General features: G+C 33.2%; 1 pseudogene; it reads right to left on the bottom strand.

Annotated features, from left to right (window-relative positions):
* Positions 1–2,756: 2,756 nt before the first annotated feature.
* LOC149572596 (BTB/POZ domain-containing protein At5g48130-like) overlaps positions 2,757–9,466 on the bottom strand; it is a 36,518-nt pseudogene continuing 29,808 nt past the window's right edge.

Raw genomic sequence — 9,466 nt, 5'->3', positions numbered from 1 at the left:
CTGATCAAAATTACATAGATCATCTAGGTTTTATCAATCATTCTTCAAATGATGATAGTGTCCAATATAAGAAGGTAAAATGACTTGATTCTGCATTTTGTATTGGGCCTGACTAGCTACCAAGAATTATCCAAATTTTGATAGATTTCCCACAGTCATGAAAATGCCCGATACTTTCTAAAACCGCTCTCATACCCAAATAGCATATAGATTTATAATAGTTGAAATCCACCTTATGGTTATATGTCGAGCTATTCTAAAACCAATTGCTAGTGTAATTTTTATTTTATTTTTTTGCATATTTGATAGTGAAATGTTATCAGACTGATGGCACATAGGAAGGATAAGGTAATTGAATTCATCCATGGGGAAACATAATGGGATCTTTCTATTTTGCTGAACAAATATCTGCTCAAGGTAACTGTAGGGCAATGAAGCTTCAATGGCTACTGTAGGTAACATATAGAATAAGATTTCCCACACTAGAATTACCTCCAGCCAAATCAAAAATATTTGGTGTACTAAATTTGTTTCATTTACACATTTACATGCTCCTTTCTCAATTCTTAATACAAATTCATATGCCCAGATCCCATTCTATGAACGTATTGTGCATAGGAGGTAGCATTAAATCTATAAACAATCCTAATGTGGAAGTTATAATACTAAGATTTGGCATTAGATTAGACACCAATAAAACCAAGCTTATCACAGATCATTGAAAAATGTGTGCAATATAGATTATGGATCTTCAACTCATGCTAACTCAAGTCGAATATGACTAACCCTGTGTGTGTAGGAAAAAAAACCCAGTGACGCGATGATGGAAAAATTAGGTTTTGAATCATCATTTTTGGCATATCAAAGAAAACAATGACCATAGTCCAACTAAATCGAAAGCTAACTGAATATTCTTATTATTACCCATTGAGATGAGTAACCAATGAAAAATGCAGCATGTCTTTTCAAATCCCAATTAAACTTCACCAATTGAAGGAGTAAAGCATAGCCCACAAAGGATGGGGGAAAAAGTAATAAGGTCATGGACAAGATTCTGGCTCTACCACGATGGAAGACCTGCAATACAAGGAACAAGACACGATCGAATATGGCTTGAAGTAGAGGATAAACAAGGATTAATGCGTTATAATACAAAGGGAGATCCCACTTTATCGAAAGAATTATCTGAAAAATACATTTTGTCAGCACCCAAAACTATGGATTCTTGTAATACATTTTTTTTTCTCTATTTCGAAGTTCACTAAATCCAATGGTATGATTACTTTCTCACACTCTCTATTGTTTTCCCTTAACAAAGAAGTTGGACAGACTATTTTGACTCCAAATTAGAGCCTCTACCACAAATCGATGGAATACATAAGGTATGAAATGAATGCTTTCTCAGGTACCGTAAACAAAGAAATGCCAACCGGTATTGTGAACTTATGGTGATAGTGATACTAATTATAAAATAATAAGCATTGTATCAGAGACACACATCAGACATTGCAAAATAACATGAGATGGAGGTGGAGAAAAACAAACCTGTGCTTGGTTATTACACTAGCAATTCGACCCGTTGTTGCCAGCAAAGAATTATCACCCATTCGACAGGGACTACAACAAACTTTGACTCATCTCCCCATGACAGTGTACGTGTGTATTATTCCTCGAGTGGCTTTCAAAAGGAATCTGGAATCAATCCCATGAATGGGCTTGTGCATTGACTGAGTGTGTCCCTTAAGCATCGAGATATTCTAGATCTACCCTCCACAGATCCCTTCCTAAAGTGACATAATATGCCATCCTTGCAAACCAAGTCTTTTCTTCTTCCTCTAACATTCACAGCTCCTTCAAGAATCAAATCGACCCCCAGCTACTAGGAGTGCTTGTAGAAGCATATGAGGATGTCCATAAACACTAGGAGAGTGTCTATATAAAGGCCTCTAAGATGCATCTAGAATGTGTCTAGAGAGAACAAAGAGATAAGCATTGACAACTCAACGCAAGCCTTATCCCACCTAGAATAAGAATAACAAGGTTGTAGACACCATGTGCTTAATCAGTGCACTAACTCTCGTGTCATAAACAACTCGTGCATAAAAGAGGTGAACATACTCTTAGGTGAATAATTATTAAAATAATTCACATTACTTTATTTAATATTTACTTGACCCTTTTATTAATTTTTTTTTTTTAAAGATCTTGTGCACTTATCATGCAATCATGACATTTAATAAATTAATTTATTTTCCCAATTTATTTTTGAAACTCAATTTAATAAAATATTCATTAACTTAAATAATATTATTTAACATTTATGTAAAAATGAACACTAATCATATTATTATTAAGTTAAATAATTATTATTGTGTTCCAACTTTGAACTTATAATTTTCATCTCCAAACTTAATTCTTTTATTTAATTAATTTCCCAATTAATAAAATAAAATAAAATAATAAAATATCATATTAATTTTCCATTTAATTAAGTCATTAATTAAATCTTTTAATTAGATCTAATTAATAGAAAATACACCAAGGTCTCACAAGGCAAAATATGAAAAGCAATCATAGCGAAATGCAACTAGGGTAGGCACTACAATAACTTTGAGAATGAAGCTCACATTCTATCATAAGGCCTTGTAAGATTTATGATGTTACTGAGCTATGTGGAATTTTATGATGTTACTCAGTTGTATGGAATTTTATGAGGTTACATGTATTTTAGGAATAGGTCACGACCACTCATTTACTTATGGCTTAAAGAAAACTTCTTTCAACAACATTTGGCAGTTAAGCATTTTGCATATGTTTGTCCTCTCAGTCTCTAATATCTGTGAATGCATCTACAAAAAGGCATCAAACCTAGATATATTACTGAAAATTTTCCTCTATGGATAGATTAAGAAGAGCTTGCTCTTCAATGGTATATAATATATATATATATATATATCAACTTATATATTACAAGGGAGGAACGTATATGCATTAGATTTTGTTTCTATTGCTTCAGCTTTTTTTGTAAATCCTATAGTTTCTAGTGGCTTGCTCCATAGAGGATATCCAAGCCAAGTAATGCAAGGACTACATGCAACATATAGTTTCCATCATCAAAGGCAATATATTGAAACCACTAGTTCATACACATAAAACCTTCTTTCAATAACTACATTCAAATCATTCATATAAATATAACTAAAATCTTAAAATATGTAGGCATGTAAAGAACTCTTCTTTGTTGACCTAAATGCAGACGACTCCAGTCTATTCATAATTTCTTGAAACAAAATATGAATCTCAATGATTGTACTTGAAATAGCATTATGGTAAATTAGCATGCATTCATCAATTTCAATCACCTTTGTAATCAAGAACATTATTTTGTTGCTTTAGACAAAAATATTTTATGATTTTCCCTTTCACTGCAATGCATTTGCAAAGAGGCTTTTCATATGATTATCAAACATTTGGGTAGTGTCATCAATGATGAATGTCCTAACAGTTACGATCTACTTTTTCAAATACTAAATTGGATGACATGCAAAGCAACAATATTACTTTTAACCTACCTATTTATTAGATGATCATAATTTATAAATTTCCTTGGATATTCTTATATTTAATGTGACTAGTTTACATGACTAGTGATATTGTGTTTAATAGTCATCATCTTCTCTAAAACAAGATGATACTCTAGTTATGGATTTCCTTCTTAGCTATGGATTTCCTTCTCCATGGGTTTGATTTCTTTTCAAAATCAAGACATTTGATACAAGTGACACCTTCCACAGTATCTTCCCATAGAATAAATCCATCTGCTATAGAGCTAGGAGTAAAATCAATGAATAGGTGAGACAAATTAAAAGTCATGAAAATACAAATAGAGAGTATGGTGAATTTATATATCATTCACAAGGTACTAGAAATTAGATTTCAAGATAACAAATTTTCCTCATGTTAGAAAATATGTTGGAGGCTATGATCCAGAAGCTCCCTAGTATGGGTAGAAATTAAACCATGGAGCATGGAACATCAATATGTAGTAAGGATAATGAACAATGGCCAAAATATAGTTTCAAATGAGATTACCATATATATCTATATTTCTATGTTCAGAGTATACTTGAAATGCCCTGCTAGGGAACCCAATTTACAAATACAAGATTACATCCACTAAATATAGCAATAAATCTCCATATGTTAAGAAAGGATAGAATAACTGTAGCTATGTTCCCTAGCAGGATGTTACAATACTATAGAATTCTTTGGTCACTAGTGCACTAGCATTCACACAACATCATTTGATGTTAATTACAGTCAGAAATTGCATAGAGACCATGACTAGCTACAATGGTTAATCATTATCTAGCTTCATCAAAGAACATTAGGTAAAACTAAAATATCAAATTAAAGAAAGTGTAGTAAACTTTATGTTGAGGTATAATTCAATAGCTTTATAGAGATACTCATTGGAATAGGTAGCAATTTCTATGAGATACTCATCTCACACTTTGGCCACATTACATACAAATAGATTGTTGCTAGTGGAGCTCTGAGAACTAACACTCCCTTTAGTAAAAGGGGTGTAATCAGACTCTTCCCCTACATCACTTTGTCGATACATGAACATGGAAACTATATGTTCCATGCTCTCTAGCTCCAAAATACCCAAATCGTCAATTACATCATCATCATTCTTCAATGGCAATAAGAAATCTGCTATCGTAGCCTAATACAACTAGCTTGAAATTCTATTTTCAAGCTTAAAGGTGCACTCTTTATCTACACTCCATGCAAGGGAATAAAAAAGGAGCTCAAACAGAAAGGTAATAGGTATGATTTTTTTTCCATAGGGAGAAACTTAACCACACAATCCACCTCCACTTTCATCTCACCACTTTTTTCCTTTATCATGTTTAAACCTTGTGTTGGCCTAATTTTTCACAATATAGAAAAAGGTTTGAAATTTTGGTGAAATATCAGTTAGATCATTGCATTTTTTTCAATTAGGGTTTCATTCCTCATAATTTTCATAATTTTAGGTTACCCTAGTCGTGCCCTAATTCATTTTTTGTTGAAATCTATTAAATTCTCAAGGTTTGTCTCTCAACATAGCCATTATAATACCCTAAGTAAACCCTAGGTATCCTTTTTTTATTTTAAACTCGAGCTGAACATTTAAAGTTTCTGAATATTCCCTTATGTTCTTTAGCTTTTGTGCCCTGCATCACTTTTCCTTTTAAGGAGCACTGCTCGATCATGACAAGATCAAGGGCTGTCACTTTTTCATTACGATAAGATGTGAGTGAAGTGACCATTGTGACAGTGTGGATAAATGGAGGCAGTGACCGAAAAATTTTCACGTTGGTTTTTTAATCACGTGTACCTTTTTTTCACTACTTGAGGTAGAAAAGTAACCAAGGATCCCAAAAATATTTCAGGCTCTGATGGTCACATCCTCGTTGTCTAGAAAATCAAGTTTCTTCTTAATAGTGAGGTAGAAACTAACCTGGAAAGCCATGTCATGGTAGTCATCAAACTTCTTGGTGGTCATTAAGAGTCCCAAGTGGCATAATAAATAATGATATCATTGCCATGTCAGAACCATGAAGTGGGTAATTTTGATGTGGCATACTTTTAGTTTCTGGCATCGAGTTTTGTTAAGTTACCAGAGCTCACTACCTCGCTATCAAAAAATCTAGGCATCCCACCATTAGCAACATAGTGAGTTGCTATGAAATGAGCATATGGTGGGACCCAAGCAAAGTGGAAAGGTGACTGGAATTAAAGTATGGTTTTTATTTTGTTAGATGTGCAAGATTTATCACGTCATTAGTCTTCTGGACCTAGGCCCCATTCATAAAATGCAAGAGGGATTCAAATCATTAAATCAAGCTAGGATCAATGATTCTCATTATCTTGCCATAAAAAGATGTGCATTGTTTACTCTATGTGACATAGTGAATATGGGACCCACCTTATCTAAAGAAGTTCATGCAGTTCCTGTACCCTTGGATCGATCTCAGATCAACGGTCATCACTATCTCACTATGAAGAGTTTCTCAGAGGATATGTACAATGAGATAGCAAATATTGGGCACACCACTATTCTTCTAAGCAATGTAGTAACATGCCATCCACAAGATCAGGATCAAATCAATAGTTGTCACTACTTTGCTATGGAAAAGTGCTTGTTCTTTATGTATAGAAAGGTAGCAACCTATGGACACGTGTCCTTAGTTGTGAATGGGTCCAAACGAAGCTTCCATTAGGGAGGGAGCCATATATGTGGTAAGTTCTCATTGGATTGATTGGCCAACTTGTCAAGTGGAATACTTGTAACCTTTTTTCGCATCCCTTGATCGCAGGATTTTTAAAGGTAGATGGCGTAGTTTTAAGCACAAAAGGTGGTGCCACTCTATGTATTTATTAGATATGAAAGCTCCACTTGTGTAAAAAATAGAGTATAACATAGAAGATTTTCTCAATCCCACCTTGTGCAAATAAAGATTTCAAGTCTTTTCTTTGAAGAAGTAATTAATGAGAAGATTGTATTGATTTTGGCAAGGGTGTGAAGTAGTTTGCTCGAGGAGAAGTTTTAAAATTATAGAAAGGAATAAGAAAGAACTTCAAGTAACTATACTATAATTTTTGTTGTGCTCCAGTCCTACAAGATAAAGTCAAAAAATGCCTCCAATGGACTCATCAAATCCTAAGTTGTGGATAGAAGAGGGGTTGCTTAATGAAGGTAATTGGGCCCATGATGCTAATACCTCACAAATTGGTTTAAATTTGTTCAAAAGATGGTTTTCAGAGAGGAAGTTGTTTGTTCTACATGCTAGTATATGTAATTTTGACCAAGGAAGACTAGTAGTCCCAAATATTTTTATGGATTATAATCTCCTTGAAACTATGGCAAAGAGTTGTGATCGAGCCACTAAGGTAGTAAAAAAAGCAAAGGGTGAACTTGGCAAAATTAGAACCCTGTTAGCAATAACATCATTCTCTAAAGAATTATTCAAGAAAGTATACTTCAATACTAGGGTAGTAGAGATATATATAGCCCCATGTAGAGTTTTTGGAGAGGGTGAAGAAGATTTTATACCCATGAGTTTCATGTGTATAATTACTCTTACATTTTGTTAACACATGTCTTTCTTTTCAAAAGGGGGACATATTTTGGTAGAAGAATGGTTTTGAATGAAAATACTATTGAGGAAGCAAAAAATGCCCATTTTGTTATATTTGATAGCCACATTAACTCCAAGCTCAGATGCTTCATACCAAGTGCCAATCCCATAACCCTAGGATACTGATATAAGCAAAAAATAGTGACAAGTAAAAGTGACTCTCACAGTAGAATATAATGATGATGAAACCCATGAGTTGAGGTTAGTTTGTAATCATCATGATAGATTTCATCATTGGTGGGCTTAACAGTTGCATACATGAAGGAATCAGAGTAACAGCCAAATCAGAATGAAGAAATGTAATAGAAAGGGACCCATAAAGGAATATTTGATCTGCATGTCTTTCTGTTATTTGCAACTTTGTCTTTTCTGATAGGTGTATTGAATCTCTTGTGTAAAGGACACCTTTAAATCACATTTTCCTTTTGCTTGTTGCAACTCATGCCTATATAAATGTGTTTTTAGGGCATTCTGAGGAACCAAAAATTTTGTACATTTTCAATTTCTCAAGAAAATACATTCGGTCCAGTCATATGTAGTTGTTTTGAGTTTATTTTTAGTGATGTATTTTTCTGATAACAAATAGAAATGTAGAATTAATATGATCTTCTGGGTTCTTTACTGAGTTTCTATTGGTTATTTTATTAGTTAGCAAAAAGGATAATACAAAGCGATACTTTCACCAAATTTGTGTCACTATTTTATGTCTCCTTTTCATGAGTTTATCAGTTTTGAGATCATTTGGATAATGTTCATTTGATTGAATGCATTCTAGATGGGGTGTATATTGGTTATATTATTGTTTTAATTCAATGAATTATGTAAATACTTCAATAGATCAGTAGAATTCATGAGTTTATGAAGAGGATATCATGTAAGAATAGAAATAGGTGATTATAGTTGATAGATTCAATTACAAGCTAATTGAACAAGGTCTCCTGCCAATAAGTAATTCTTTATGCCCAATGGATAAGTTACTGGTCTTATAAATTAGAGATGATTGAGAATAAATTTTTCCTCTACATGCTAAAACTAGTATAAATTCAAAATCATTCACATTCTATTTTTTTCAAGGTCATAATACTAGTCACCACTCATTTACATTTAGTTTTCTAAGTCATGGGTAGCTACTATTCCCAAAAACACTTGTAACCTCTAGGAGAATTGGGACTAGATTTTCTTATAGGGGATGCATATGGATTTGAAAGCATTAAAGAAATTGGTAAACTATGCATGTGCATGAGGATAGAAGATGAGCATCAAAATGAAATTAAGATAGTTGTAATACATCAGTTTGCATTTGAATCATCCCCAGGTATACCCACCTTGGTTTAGCAGAGCCTAAAGAGTAGGAAACCATCGTTGGTTTTGTTGAAGTTGGGTCTACATGATCTTCTTGTGTAATTTATTATAGGAATTGGCTAATCTTTAGATTATTTGAGTATTATCATTTTGGTATTGAGCATTCTTTTTTTGTTCGGTAGTTTTAAAACACCAAAAAAATGGTGAATCTGTTGGGGAATATACTTTACATGTCATAAAATACTGTATCATTTAAGATCTATGTTTCCCTTAGGTAGAGTCTAAGTTATATGTTTTATTGAGAGCTTTTCCGTGATCTCGAGGGTTATTCACATTTTGTTTGTGGAATTTAGTGAAAAATTTGTGATCCATTCAAAAAAAATCCCATTCTGATAGGGTGGGTGGTGACTCATAAGGTTTTAACTAGTGTCACTATTTAGAAGATTTTTTATCACAAAATCATGGAAAACAAAAGAAATACATGGGAAAATGTGAGGAAAAACCCGAGAATCAAATTACAAACTGATCTCCCTCCTAGGGGAAGATAGAATTAGGCTGTGAAAATATCTTAGATGTATAGAGAAGACCATCCTTGAGAGCAAAAAATAAGGGGAGAGAATGTTCATTTCTCTACTATGGAAAGGGAAACATCTTGACAAAGTTCTAGATCCCATCATGGACTATCTGGTGATGATTTTTTTAGCACACCCAAAGTGATATGCCAAGAAATTGTAGAGATGCATAATACACCTAGTTTAGACAAAAGGAATATCAATAATATTTTTTCAAAGAAGTACAAACCCATTCTTGTCTAACTATTCTCAAGGAGAAGTAGCACCAAAAAATCTAGATCCTGAAAGTTTCAATGATGAAAAAACTGCTAGTTCTAAGTTCACTATCCCAGATCCTAATGAGATTGAAGTCCTAAGAATGCAACTTGTTGAGAAAGAAGTCATAAATAAAAAATTACA

This window comes from Cupressus sempervirens, chromosome 2 (genome assembly GCF_028749045.1).
Source record: "Cupressus sempervirens isolate cs-2001-9-10 chromosome 2, ASM2874904v1, whole genome shotgun sequence".
NCBI classification, from domain to species: Eukaryota; Viridiplantae; Streptophyta; class Pinopsida; order Cupressales; family Cupressaceae; genus Cupressus; species Cupressus sempervirens.
This window is presented reverse-complemented; position numbering and strand designations above follow the sequence as displayed.